The sequence below is a fragment of the Solanum dulcamara genome, chromosome 4 (assembly GCF_947179165.1).
Source record: "Solanum dulcamara chromosome 4, daSolDulc1.2, whole genome shotgun sequence".
Taxonomy (NCBI): Eukaryota; Viridiplantae; Streptophyta; class Magnoliopsida; order Solanales; family Solanaceae; genus Solanum; species Solanum dulcamara.
Genome location: NC_077240.1, coordinates 40187761 through 40203862, shown reverse-complemented (window position 1 = coordinate 40203862; position 16102 = coordinate 40187761). Strand labels below are relative to the sequence as shown.

At 36.4% G+C, this 16102-nt stretch overlaps 1 pseudogene; it reads right to left on the bottom strand.

Annotated features, from left to right (window-relative positions):
• Window positions 1-664: 664 nt before the first annotated feature.
• LOC129884210 (tryptophan N-monooxygenase CYP79A68-like) lies at window positions 665-15839 on the bottom strand (annotated as a pseudogene).
• Window positions 15840-16102: the final 263 nt, after the last annotated feature.

The following is a 16102-nucleotide window of genomic DNA, read 5'->3' as shown; positions in this document are numbered from 1 at the left end:
AAAGGCTTGTTTAAAAACGACGAATTTAGAATTAAAAGTTACTCCGGAAGTTGTTTGGAAATTATCCTTTGTAACTAGATCCCATATTTGTAATTAGTACAATATTTTTCAACAAAGAAAAACTTGTGCTATTTTTGTTGATTCCACTGATATACTTATTACTACTAAATATCACCAATATTAATAGATAAGTTACGTAATGGTTATAACCACTAGTAAATAGATCATGGTATCCTTTTCTAGCTTTGGTACATTATTTAGAGACACAATTCAAAGTTCGATCATAGTAACTTAACATGAAACTTCTTATGCCTTTGATATTATCAAAGTATTTGCTAGAAATGGCATTCTCATTCTGATAATGTGTTACAGGATTATAAAATAATAAGAATAAGGATATAGTAGGGAGAAAAGTGATCAGGACGTCTTATTTCTATTGAGTTATATCTTACAATGAAGAGAACCCTTTTATAGGGGAAAATTGAATTCATTCATGTGTTAGATTTTCTAACTTTTCTCCCAAAGATAAACTTTCACTATAATATAAATTTATTTATACAACTAATAATAAATTTTAATTTTAAAATTCATCCTAAATCTACACAACTTGTTATACTAAAAATTAATGTAGTAACTAAAAGCAAATTTCAATAAAAGTTGTGTGTCAAGGATACATGGCTATAGGTAATCTTGGTTTTGCTTGAGCAATAAGCGGTAGGTACCAAAATGATCAGTCTCATATGACTCCATTAAGCCAGTGAATGGTGAATTGGGTGGTAAATTCCAAGCAAACATATGAAGAAGCCAAGCAAGTAACATTGTAGTAATTGTAGAACCAAGTTTCACACCCGAAAAACCTCTTCTTCCAATAGTTAATGACATCAAACTGTCACGACTCAAGACTAGGGCCTAGACGTGACACGACAAATGAGACATCCGGCGGTACCTCATCTAAGCCTCTTAGCTTTCATTTAGCTTTTCATAGGTAATAACACTCAATAGCAAGCGAAAATAAAAGGGATTATGGGACTAAGGGAATCAACATAGAATAGGAGTCAAAAGTCAAACTTAAACATCATACATTTATATCCAAGCATACCTCTACTAAAAGACTTGGTGGGGGCTAAGACCGTCAAAATAAATGAAACAAGTACCAAAAAGGAATCCAAAGGTCATTACATAACATGAAGTAGAAAAGAAAGGGGATATTATTCCCGAAATATAGAAACTCACCAAAATAGTAGCCTTCAATAATCAAACTAGCCACGAGGAGGTGAATATGGAGCAACACCGGTCTCTACATGGTGATATGATGTATGCAAAAAAGTATGTGTTAGTACTTTGAATATACTTAGTATGTAGGCATGCATGAGAATTTAAGATACATTAAAACATTTGTGCAATATGAGACATGGTGCAATGCATGCATAATAAATCATGTACATAGCATTTGAAACATCCATTTTGAGGAAAGATAACCGTAACTGACATTTAAGACCATGCGAGCTATTACATAGAATCCAACATAACCCTTTACGTTTTCAGAGGGAGACTACTTTCCAGGTAGAGCTCTGTCAACTTCATTTATTTTTTTAACTTTAACCTTAAGGGCTATTTGTGGATCCACTAGCATAAGCCTACAAGGGCTCCTATGTTGGTGCATAGTTAATGAGACAAGGGTTGCTACTAGGATTTCCTTACCTAATCCCACCTTAATGCTCCATTCTGTGCTAAGTCAATCCCACGGAATAGTTTATATAATAAGAACATAAGCATTTACATAGCTTTGGATCATCAAAACATCATTTGGTAGAATAGTTCATTAAAAACCTTTCTTTTATTAAAATATGTGAGAATTATCTTTATCATATAGAATCCATTCTTTGGCTAAGAAGCCCTTTCATCATCATTCAATCATTCTTTCATTTCATAAGACTTCTTTTGATCATAAAAAATTATTTCATAAACATTCATTTTGGAGTCAAAGATCTCAACTCAAACTTCATTGAAACATAGTGAAACTAGGCGAGTTCAAATCAATCAACTTTCTAGTCATTTAAATCAATCCTAACATCCATGAGAGTAATAAAATGCACCATTTAAAACATCTTAAAACAACCCACCAATACACTTTAAAACTACTTTCCTGCCTTCATATACGGAACTTCAGAAATCATCCATTTCATGTAAATAAGAGTCAATATAAGTCAATAAAGGTAAATAAACTTCAAATATTCAAGCATCTATACATTTAGAATCATAATATGAAAACCCATAAAATTCATCCCTTGAAATTTGAGTTGCTAGGTTTAGGAAATTACCTGGACTCCATGGATGAAAGAACCCATGAATTAGACCCACATACTTTGAGAAATAAATCCCAATGCAATAGGGTCCCATTCCTTCTGTACTAGAGTTCGGTGGCTTTAGAATGGAAGCTTTGAAGCTCTTGGAATGAAACCCTAGCTTTCTTGGTGAAGAAGAAAACCTTAAGAGAACTTGAGAGGTTAGGGTTTTGAGTTCTTAGAATGTTAGTGAGGGAAATAATTTTTGAAAGGTTTAGTGTCCTTTAGATAGAGTCAATTAAATCCTAAAAAGGATCATGCTTTGGTGTTAAAACATAGGAAAAAACCAAAATACCCCTTGCTAAAACAGGCCAGACTTGGCTTTCTAGAGACCCATTACTGTCCTCGGTGCTCACCATGGCCCATGATGGTGTCCGGTGGTAAATGACTTGGGGAAATCTTTTTTTTTATGTTTGCAGGAAAGTGTCTAAACTTTTTCCAGAGAGACTTTCATGGTCCGTAGAGGGCATCACGACACTTGAAACGTAGCCGTGGTGCAGGACCTGCAGGAGGACCTGCATGAGTGACCACCACGAAACACACCATGTTCCGTGAAGAGCTCTACGGTCTGTGGTTCTTGCCTTAGAAAGTTTTCTGAGGCATTAGCCGAGAGGGCACCACAGAAGGCACTACGGTCTGTGGTGCTCACCACTCTGCGTGGTCCCTCATCGTGTACCTTCCCTACAAGAATCACTTTTATGATCATAACCATGGTAGCTCACCATGGAGCGTGGTACGGACTACGGCCCGTTATGGCCCTTTGTGGTCATCACCTCATGCCATTCTCTATAGTTTTCTAAGATTTAATCCTTTGTTCCTTATTTTAGGACTTTCTAAATTTTTGGGGTCTTACACTATCTTCCACTTAGGAACATTCGTCCTCAAATGAGAATCATTAGCATAGAAAAGGACATGACATGAGGACTACAAACCCAACATGGATACAATGACACTTGAAATGCATGGAACATGAGATCTTTAAACTTAGCATAAAACATTATTTTAAAATTCAACTTCATGAACATGCATGTATACAAAGACTTAGGAAAAGTGAAACATAGGAGTCCTAAATATTTGAGCATGAATAACTTAATACCTTAGGCTTGAGTAGAGTGAAAGCGATGAGGATAACGCTTCATTATATCTGCTTCTGCCTCCGTTGTAGTGCTTTCAACTTGTTGATTCCTCCAAAGGACTTTGATGGATGCAACTTTCTTATTTCTCAATCTCTTAAATTTCCACCAAAATTTCAATCGGGACCTCTTCATAGGTCAAGTTTTCTTAAACATTCACTACTTCCAATGGAATAATGGAACTAAGATCACCCACATATTTTCTCAAGATAAAACATGGAACACCAGATGACCATAGTATTTCCAACGGAAAGTCTAACTCATAAGCAAACTTGCCCACACGTCTCAAAATTCTATAAGGCCCTACATACCTAGGGCTCAATTTCCCTTTCTTACAAAATTGGACTATACCCTTCATGGGTAAAACCTTTAAAAATATCCAATCATCCACATTGAACTCAAGGTATTTTATCCTTGTGTCAGAATAGGACTTTTGCCGACTTTGAGCCATCTTCAACCTTTGTCTAATGACTCTCACCTTCTCCAAAGCATCAAGCACAAAATCGAGACCCAACAAGTTCATCTCACCAACTTCAAATCAACCAATCAAAGACCTACATCATCTCTCACACAAGGCCTCAAACGATGCCATATCAATTCTTGAGTGATATCTATTATTATAGGCGAACTCAAAAAGTGGTAGATGGTCATCCCAACTTCCTTTGAAATCCAACACACAAGCCCTTAACATATCCTCTAGGTTTGAATTGTCTGTTTGGCTTGCCCATCAGTTAGATGATGGAACACGGTGCTTATCTTCACGTTGGTACCAAATCCCCTTTGAAATGATGTCCAAAAATGAGAAGTAAATTGGGTACCACAATATGAAAAAATTGACAAAGGCACACCATGCAACCTCACCTATTCCCAAATACATAATTTAGCATAATCTTCAGCACTATATGATGTCTTGACCAGTAGAAAGTGAGCCGACTTGGTCATTCTATCAACAATCACCCTAATAAAATCATGATGATTCCGAGTAGGAGGCAAACCCACTAAAAATCCATATTCATATCTACCCACTTTCAAGTGGGGATTTCAATGTCTTGGGCTAGGCCACCCGACCTTTGATGTTTGGCCTTAACTTGTTGGCAATTCGGAAATTCGGCCACGTACTTTGATATGACCTTTTTCATGTCACCCCAACAATAAATATCCTTTAAGTCTTGGTATATTTTTGTCGAACCGAGATGAATAGAATAAGAAAAATTGGGAGCCTCCTTCAAAATCAAACTTCTTAGGCCACCCAGATCCGGAACACATAATCGGCCTTGGTAGTGAACTACCCCATCACCCCCTTTGTGAAAATACCTCAACTTTATTTTTTTTTACCAACCTCTTTAACTCTACTAATCTCGGGTCAAAGTCTTTTTTTGACTTAACATCCACCACCAAACATGATTCGGACCCATTATGAACAACCATACAACCATCATTGAAATCACTCAACTTCACCCAAAATCTAGCAAATCGGTGAAAATCCTTTACCAGTTCCCTCTTTCATTCATCAACATGAGACAAACTCCCCAAAGATACTCTACTAAGCGCATTGTCAATAATATTTTCCTTACCTAGATGGTAATGCACACTCATGTCATAATCCTTGAGGAGTTCAAGCCACCTTCTTTTCCTTAGATTGAGATCTTTTTGGGTGAACACATAGTAGAGACTCTTATGATCAGTGAACATATCCATATATACCCCATAGAGGTAATACTATCAAATATTCATAGCAAATACAACGACCGCTAATTCAAGATCATGGGTAGTGTAGTTACGTTGGTTCACCTTAAATTGCCTAGAAGCATAGGCTATAACTTTGTCCTTTTGCATCAAGACACAACCCAAAATAATCTTTGAAGAATCATAATAAACCACAAACCCTTCTAAGCCTTCAAGTAGAGTTAAAATTGGAGTGGAGGTAAGTCGATCTTTTGAAGTTTGGAAACTCCTCTCACATTCATCCATCCATAGGAACTTTGCCTTTTTTTGAGTCAATTTTGTCATAGAAGATGAGATGGAAGAGAACCCTTCAATGAAGCTACTATAATAATCGGCTAGACCCAAAAAGCTCCTAATGTCTGAAGGAGACAATGGACTAGGCCAATTCTTGACCGCCTCCGTTTTCTTTAGATCAACCTTGCTCCCATCACCGGACACTATGTGACCAAGAAATGCCACCTCTTTCAACCAAAATTTGCAGTTACTAAATTTTGCCAACAATTGCCTATCCCGCAAAGTTTGAAGCACAACCCTCAAATGGTTCTTATGATCTCTCTCACCCTGAGAGTAAATCAAGATGTCATTAATGAAAACCACTATAAAGTATCAATATAGGGTTTGAACACAATATTCATTAGGTCCATGAATACCATCGACGTATTCATCAACTCAAATGACATCACTACAAACTCAAAGTGACCAGACTTTGTTTGAAATGCCATCTTGAGAATGTATCACTCCTTTACCCTTAGTAGATGTTTGTCAGACTGTATATTGATTTTAGAGAAATGACTTTCCCCTTGAAATTGATCAAATAAATCATTTATCATAGGGATTGGCTACTTGTTCAAAATAGTCACCTTCTTTCTTACAAATAACACGGGAGAACCCTATGGTGAAATACTGGCCTTATGAACCCTTTCTCCAACAAGTATTTCAATTATTCCTTTAGCTCTTTTAATTCCATCAGGGCCATTCAGTAGGGAGGAATAGAGATAGGTTGGGTTTCACGGAGAAGACTGGTACTAAAATCAACTTTCCTTTTAGGAGGGACACCAGGAAGGTCATCAAGAAAAAATATCAAGAAACTCAATGACTACGAGGACTGACTCAAGAGGAGGAATTTCAGAGTAGACATCCCTAACCCTTATGATGTGGTAAATACAAAATTTAGAAATCAACTTTTGGTCTTTATGGTAAGAAGTGAACCTACCTTTCACTACCAAATCATGACCCTTCAATTTAAGAATAGACTCATTTAGGATTCGAAACTTGAATCTATGAGTCCGATAATGTATAAAAGAATAAGATGCATGCAATTAATCCATCTGAAGATTAACATCAAAATCTACCATGTCAAGCTGTATGAGATCACAAGGAACAACTTTATGCAAGATAAACATGGAACAACTTTTATATACCATTCTAGCAACAACTGACTCACCACAGGGATAGACACTAAATAAGGCTCTACGAACATTTTGGGTAGCACATCAAACCTATTAGCAAGGAATGGAGTAATAAATATTAAATTAGCACCTAGATCTAACAATGCATACACATTAAAAGCAAAGATGTTTAACATACCGGTAATAAGATTAAGTGCTTTCTCAACCTCTTATCTCCCATGCAAAGTGTAAAAGCGGTTGGTGTGTTCGCCACCTCATTGGGCTTGTTGACCATATTTTGGCCTTAAGGCCTACCACCACCACTACCTCTACAATCTCTAGTATGGTGGCCTGGCTTGCGATACTTAAAGCATGCATTAGATCCATCTAAAACCTCTCTTTTATGAGTCCTCCCATACTTTTAACAAGAGGGAAAAGCTTGATCACTAACATTCTCTCTTGGAACCACTGGGTTAGCACCCTTGTCCTTGTTGAACCTTAGAAGAGGAGTATAAGCAAAGCCTTTTCCCACAAATTATTGCCCACCTTGGACTTTTCCATTGCCACTATAACCAGACCTTTGAGAATTGAACCCTCCACCATAAACTCTAGCTTTCTTGAACCCCCTTGACCTCTCCTTCAACTTCTCATCCTCGATTTGTTTTGCATATGTCATAAGTCGGGAGATGTCTATATTTTTGACCAACATGGCCATCTTGCACTCTTTAGATACCAAGCTAAAACTGCCAGAAATGAACTTTCTCATCCTTTCCCTTATGTCGGAGACCATGAAAGGATCATACTTAGATAATTTAGGGAACTTGAGGGAATAATCCCTTACACTCATGCCCCATTGGCGAAGATTTATAAACTCTAGGATCTTTGCCTCCCTTAGTTCCAAGGGAAAGAAGCGATCTAGGAAGTCACCCTTGAACATTTCCCTTTCTATGGGCTCCATATATTCACCCCACTCAAAAACTTATTATTCATACCAAAACCTTGCCATGCCTTTGCGTTGATATGCTACTAGCTCGACCTTCTCATTTGAAGGCACTCCCATGATAGCCACAATTTGGTAAAGCTCCTCAATGAACTCCATAGGGTCCTCATCTACTTTAAAACCATAAACTCGGGTGAATTCATTCTCTTGAAGTCCCAAATCCTAGAAGCCAGAGTAGGTACTTGAGGAGGAGGAGGAATAATGCCTTGGTTATTTTGATTGGCTATGGCTTGAGCCAATAATGTGATAATATAGGTCACTCCCTCCTCATAGTGTGGGGGTTCAGGAACTAGAGGAGTTTGGTACTCATTTTCAACCCTTACCCTAGGTGGAGGTACTCTTCTTAGAGGCATGATATAGAAGTCACCAAAATGATGTGTAAGTTAGACGATGTCTTAGGACACTCTAGGGTACGACATGAATTTGAAAGAAGTGAAAACTTTTCTAAACGTCCCATATTCTCCTATTCATAGTTGTGGTGCAGTTCATAATCACTAATAAAACCCTATTCGATACGGTATGTTGGACTCTAAGAACCATTCAAAATATCGAGCTTTGATATCAAGTTTGTTACAAACAAAGCCTAAGGCCTAGACGTGACACGACAAATGAGATAGTCGGAGGTACGTCACCCAAGGCTTTTAGCATTCATTTATCTTTTCATAGGTAATGACATTCAATAGCAAGCATAAATAAAAGGGAAAATAGGACTAAATGAATCAATATAAAATAGGAGTCAAAAGTCAAACTTAAACATCATACATTTATGTCCAAGCATACCTCTACTAAAATACTTGTCGGAAGCTAAGACATGTACCTAGCTCACCCTCATAATAAATAGAAAAAGTACCAAAAAGGAATCCAAATGTCTTTACATAACATGAACTAGAAAAAAGGGGAATATTGCTCCCGAAATATAGGAACTAACCAAAATAGTAGCCTTTAATGATCAAACTAGCCACAAGGAGGTGAATGTAGAGCAATGTCAATCCCTACATGGCGATATCAAGTAGGCAAAATAGTATGCATTAGTACTTTGAATTTACTAAGTATATAGGCATGCATGAACATTTAATAAACATTAAAATATTTGTGTAATATGAAATAAAGTGCAATGCATGTATAATCAATCGTGTGTGTAGCATTTGAAATATTCATTATGTAGAAAGATGACCATAACAGACATTTATGACAATGCGAGCTATTACATGGAATCTAATATAACCAGCTAATTTGGCACAGGGAGACAATTTGACGGGTAGAGCTCTGTCAACTTCATTCATTTCTTTAACTTTAAATATAAGGGCTATTTTTTGATCCACTAGCCTAAGCCTACAAGGGATCCTATGTTGGTGTATAATTAATGAGACAAGGGGTTTCTACTAAGATTTCCTTACCGAATCCACCTCAATGCCCCATTCGGTGCTAAGTCAATCTAACGGAATAGCTCATATAATAAGAACATAATCATTTACATATCTTTAGATCATCAAAATATCATTCGGTAGAATACCTCATTAAAAACCTTTCTTTGATTCAAACATGTGACAATTGCCCTTATCACATAGAATCTAATCTTTGGCTAAGCATCACTTTCATCATTATTCAATCATTCTTTCATTTCATAAGACTTCTTTTGATCATGAATATTTGCTTTCATAAACATTCCTTTTGGATTCAAATCTCTCAATTCAAACTTTATTGAAACATACTAAAACTAGGTGGGTTAAAATCAATAAACTTTCTAGTTATTTAAATTAATGTTAGCATGTCTGCGAGTAACGACATGCATTATTTAAAATATCTTTAAAAAACCCACAAATACATTTTAAACCTACATTTATGTCTTCATATATGGACCTTGATAAATCATCCATTTCATGTAAATAAAAGTCAATATATGTCAATGTAGGTAAATAAACTTTAAATATTCAAGAATCTATACATTTGGAGTCATAACATTAAAACCCATAAAATTCATCACTTGAAATTTGAGTTGCTAGGTTTAGAAAAATACATGGACTCCATGGATGAAAGAACCCATGAATGAGACCCACATACTTTGGGTAATTAATCCCAACGCAATCTATAGAATGAAAGCTTTGAAGCTCTTGGAATGAAACCCTAGCTTTCATGGTGAAGAAGAAGACCTTAAGAGAACTTGAGAGGTTATGGTTTTGATTTATAATGTGTTTGAAAAGGCTTAGGTTCCTTTACATAGAGTCCATTCAGTCCCAAAAATGACCACACTTTGGTGTTAAAATATAGGAAAAGTCCAAAATACCCCTTTTTAAAACTCATAAAATTGGGCTTCATAGAGACCCATCACAGTCCGTGTTGCTCACCATGGCTCGTGGTGGTGTCCCGTGGTAAATGACTTGGGGAAAGATTTTTTTTTGAGGTCTGTACGAAAGTCTCTGAAATCTTTCCATGGAGACCTTCATGGTCCGTGGAGAGCATTATAACCGGTGAAATATGGTCGTGGTGCAGGACCTGCAGGAAGACCTACAAGAGTGACCATCACAGAACACACCACGGTCTGTGATGAGCTCCACAAACCTTGGTAGTCGTGCATGGTCCTTTCCTTGGAATATTTTTTGAGGCCTTAGGAGAGGGGTCACCATAGAGTGCACTATGGTCTATGGTGCTCACTATGGTCTATGGTTCCTCGTTGTGGTCCCTTCTCTACAAGACTCACTTTTAGGATCACAACCACAGTGGCTCACCACGGGTCGTGATGCAGACCATGACCCGTGATGTACCTTCGTGGTCATCACCTAATGTCATTTTCTACATTTTTTTGAGATTTCATCCTTTGTTCCTTTTTAGGACTTTCCAAATTTTTGGGGTCTTATACAAATGTAACTTTGAATCATTGAGAACTACTTCACCACCATTGCTTTACATGAGTTGGCGCTCTGACTTAATCTTCAATGGATCCTCTCAAACTCTAGGATTTCTACTAGGGCCAAGATGACTTAATAACACTACACTCCCTTTAGGGATAAAATAATTTTCACCAATGATGGTATTAGAGACAGACACATTAGGAAAGTTGAAAGGCAATATTGGGTGGACTTGAAATGTCTCTTTATGCAAGCTTCTACCATAATTTACCCTTGGCAAGTCTGATTCTTGAACCAATTTATTCATCCCAACAACAGTCTAGAGCTCTTCTACGGCTCTTTGCATTAACTTTGGTTGGTTCAACATTTCTGCAATTGTCCATTCAACTACATTTGAGGGATTATATTGAGGCCAACATAAGTTCCTGAATATTATTTGTTTGTAACTAATCATGTCATGTCAGCACTCTCTAATGAGATGAACATTAAGTCATGTTTATTTTAATTTTGTTTAGTTACTACATGTAAGATATAAATAGATGTTGTACTTATAGGTCCAAATTATGACCATTTTCTGTTTTGCCAAGCTTTTGGAAAATTAAAAGTATTTATTTTAGAGGGTAAGGTGTTTAATCAAGCCTTTAGAAGAAAAAAAGTGTTTTAGAGTACATCAAACAAAATACAATTTTCAAAATAAGAAGATTTTAAATACTTGACAAAATAGAGTATCAATCATAAAAGCTATATGTGATCACACAATCTTCTAACATATTTATTAACATAGTAATTGAATGAATACTTACAAGCACTTGTGCCTTAATCTCTTTAACATTCATCAATGGATTTCAATTGCCATCTTTTAGCATGATAAGAACATCAAGGATGTCTGCTTCCAATATTTTGTTGCCATCTTTCCATATCTGAATCCTCCGATCAACTTCAACATTAATATGTTTTATTGCTTTGACATAGGCTTTCTTGATAATTTTCTTGTAATCATCCAAATCAAAAATACTTAACCATGGTAAGTAATCTGATATATCTTCACAATCCAAAAACCGAGGTCATGATAGCACACATATTGAATCCAATCCCAATGTGCAAGCCTAAAAAGTAAAACTCATATGAGACATTAAAGTGGAAGTCAGGCCACACTTTAAATAAAATGAAAGATAACTATAAAATAACCCCAAAACTTGATGTCATAAGTATAAAGAGCATTTAATGCAATATCTAATTTGAAAATACACATAAGTCTCTCAAAAGGAACGACATACTGAAAAATAAGGATAGAATATTCACAAACCAGATCCCGAGATCTCATCACTAATCTGGAGATACAAAGTCTGCTAAAGGATTAGTTGCCGAGCGAAATGCCCTGACTAAAATATGCATAAAAAAGGACACAAAAGTAGGGGTGAGTACAACCCACATACTTAGTAGGTTTAACCTACTGAATACAAGGAATAAGTCAAACCTATGAAATAATCAAAGTAACGCTTCCACTTCATACGAAAAAGTCTCAGTTCGACATCGGTCCCACCAATCTATATAGAATTGCACAGTTAAAGTAAGCACATACGTATAATTTGTTATCACAATTAAATAGGTAAGTCAAATATCACAGATATCAATGCAATGCAATGTAATATGATGATGCAATGATATGGTGGTACGGTGGAAACAAGACCATTGCACAACCTATCGTATATACCTATCGAGCTAAGCCTTCTAGACAGGGACGAATTGGGGACTTCCAGTCCGTATACTAAATCAATATATCGAAATCTCATCAACTTGCCACTTAAATTATGGTCAATGATTCAAAAAATGCCATATTTTCTTTTTCAAAAAGACTGTCACAGTTCTCTACTTCCTAATATCAATGTTGTAAATGAATGGGGATGTATGCATCACAATACATATGGCATGAAAGTAATATTCTACTCAACATGTGAAATAGGTTCAAGTTCTCTAAGCTCAACCTAGGCATGATACTCACCCTCAATAGATAGCAATAGAAAGGAATTTTACTAATATAAATGTTCGCCGTCAAATTAACCCCTCAGACGGGAAATTTAAGTCAAAAAGTCCTCTCATACCCCTATCACAGATAAATCATGAATTACACATGCTAAAAGCATATAAGATAGCAAATAATGCCCTAACACGGTCTACACAATGCAGATAAGACCCCACAAGGGCATTGCAATTAGTTTAACAGTCCCAATCTATATGACAACCCCATCCCATTATCTATAATATAAGATTGCCTAATTACCCCATTCTAGTCTCAAATGATAGTCAAACCTATCTCAATTTCTAAAACCTTACTCAAAAAATTCTATTAGATAAGCAACCCTCATATTCAATGGCCGAAATGACAACCCACTATTTATAATGAAACATACACGTCAAAAAGAGTCCAATGACACCCGTATTGATAGTTTTTAGTATCGGGGTTTAAATCGTTCAAAAAATGGTTCAAAATCAAAAAGGTTGAAACTGAAATCTAATTTGAAATACACGTTCTATACCTCTAGGGGAATTTGTGGTTGAAAAAAACCGAAAAAATTAGCCAAGAAATGTGGTAGAAATCAATTTAAAATCAAATTTAATACAAAAGAATAAAACCCCCAAAATCTCATTTGAAAATTAGATTTTTATAATGATTTAGGAAGAGGAATTCATAAGTAAAAGAAGTAGGATTGAAAGAGAAACTTACCCATACAAAATCCTTCAAGAACTTGACTTAAAAGCGCCTCTCCTAGAGCTCAAAATGAGAAACAATGGCGTATTTCGAAATTGGAGACTGATTCTCGACTTAACAATGTTTAGGCATAAATTGTGCATCGCGATCACGAGTAACTTACTCTCGTGATCACGAAGCACTAGAGGTTGACTCATCAAGATCATGTTCCCACCTCTCCTTATCATGACGCATAGAGAAGTAGCCCTTCACGATCGCATGAATAATGTCGGGATTGTGTAAAATTAAAAATGGCAGGTCGCTATTGTGAAGATTACTTTGCGATCGTGAAGAATAATATGACCTACACCAGAAACTAGAAACCAAAAACTATAGATGTGCCAAGTCTAAAAATGCTCTCGGTTGGACCCTTAGAAATTGTTTGGGGTTCGATAAAAATTAATTGGACATCTGCTACACTGAATTCAATATTTCGGACTCAATGAAATCGTCAGATTTTCGAAGAAAAGTCATTATCATGAAATTACCCTCCCGGATCTTTTTTTATCAATACATTCAACTTTAATTCTAAAATCTCAAAATGAAAATTAAGGTTCCAAGGCTCTAAGTTAATGTTCAACTCGACCAAACTCGATGTTTTGGATGCAATGGAACTAACAGAATTCTCATTCGACGCTCGTATCTCAATATATTGATCAAAGTCAACACTAACTCATTTAAAATCAAACTTTCCAACTTAAGACCAAAATTTCACAAAACAACTCCGAATTTGAAAAGGAAGGCACTCTTTGACTAAGTTCAACATTCTGAAGTTGATGAAAGTGACAAAATTTTATTCCAAAATGCCTAGCTTTAGTTGGTATAGAAAATAACTTTCGAGCAACTTAAACCTTTAAAACTCAAAAACTTGCACAATTCCAACCTATTAAAAAATTATCAGAACGAACTAAAAGAACTTGTCAAATAACACCCGAGAAAACTATCAAGATTGGTACAAAGGTAATTTCTCAAGAATTTCAAAACAATGGCCCTCAATGTCTTTACAACATCCACCACTAAAAATAATGTTCGTCCTCGAACATAAAATAAAGAAAAGTACCTGGTGTCTCAAAAAGCTGAGGTACCGAGCCTGCATGTCAAAATCTAACTCCCAAGTTGCCTCTTTAACAAGCCGATGTCACCATTGCACCTTGACTGAAGTGATCTTCTTGGTATTGAGCCTATGAAGCTGCTTGTCTAGAATAGCTATTGGCTCCATCTCATAAGTCAAATCTGAACACAACTCTACTGCATCATAAGAAATCACATGCGACTTGTCTGTTATATATCGATGAAGCATAGAGACATAAAATACTGGATGGACTACTGACAATCTAGGGGGAAAGGAAAACTCATAAGCTACCCGACCCACTCTTCTCAAAATCTTAAACAGCCAACAAACTTAGGGTTAAGGTTGCCCTTTTTCTCGAATCTCATCACACCCTTCATGGGCGATATCTTGAGCCATACATGGTCTCCAACTATGAATTTTAAGGGACAAACCCTTTTTTTAGCATAGCTCTTTTGACGACTCTGGGCTTTCAATAGTTTACTCTGAATGAAGCGCACCCGCTCCATGGCATCTCTGAGTAATCAATATCTAATGTATCCATAGCAACTGAATCAAACCACTAAATAGGTGATCAACACCTATGAGCATACACCATCTCAAACAATGTCATCTGAATGCTAGAGTAATAACTTTATTATAAGAAAAATCTGCTAAGGGAAAGTTTTAGTCCCATCAAGCACCAAAATAAATCATACAGGCCCTAAGCATATCCTCCAATACCTAAATAGTCTGCTAGGACTGGCCATCAGTCTAGGGATGAAATGCTGAACTTATATCCAATCGCATACCCAAACCACGTTGTAATGCCTCCCAAAAGTGCTAGTGAAGATTAAACCCTAATCTGACAAAATAGAGATAATCACCTCATGCAACCTAATAATCTCATGAATGTATATCCTAGCTAACTGCTCCACTTTGTAGTTAGTCTTCATCGGAAGGAAATGAGCTAATTTGTTCAATCGGTCCACAATCACCTAAACAGAGTCATACTTATCTGATACCATGGGTAATCCAATCACAAAATCCATGGTTATGTTCCCACTTCCACTCGGGAATAGGCATCATTTGCATAGGACAACCGAGTTTCTAATGCTCATACTTCACTTGTTGGCAATTTGTAAACATAGCCACAAAATTAACAATGTCTATATTCTTGCCACCCACCAATAGTGTTGTTTCAAATCATTAAACATGTTTTCCTCTCCCAGGTGAATAGAATACTTGGAACAATGAGCCTCCTCCAATATCATACATACTCATCACCAACTATTGGCACACAAATGTGACCATTAATCCTCAAAACTCCCTCCAAATCAAGAGAGGCTAATTTAACTTCACCTCTGAACACTTGTCTCGAATGTTCCTTAGCTTGTCATCACCGAACTGCTGTACATGAATATGATCCATCAAAAAACACCTAGCCTCCACAAAGGAAAAAATGCTATGATGTATAGAAATATCAAGTTGGACCAACAACCTAGCCAATGACTGAACCTCCAAAGCCAAAGGTTTCTCATCCACCTTAAGAAAGGACAAACTACCCATGCTAGGTAATTTGCGACTCAAGGTATCCGCTACCATATTAGCTCTGCCCGGATGGTAAAAAATTATTATTTCATAGTCTTTCAATAACTCCAACCACTTACGCTACCTCATGTTCAGGTACAGTTGAGAAAATATATACTTAAGGTTATGGTGATCGGTAAAGACCTCACAATGCACACCATAGAGATAGTGCCTCCATAACTTCAGAACAAACACCATCACCGCCAACTCTAAGTTATGGGTATGATAGTTCTTCACATGTATCTTTAACAGTTGAGAAGCATAAGCTATAACTTTAC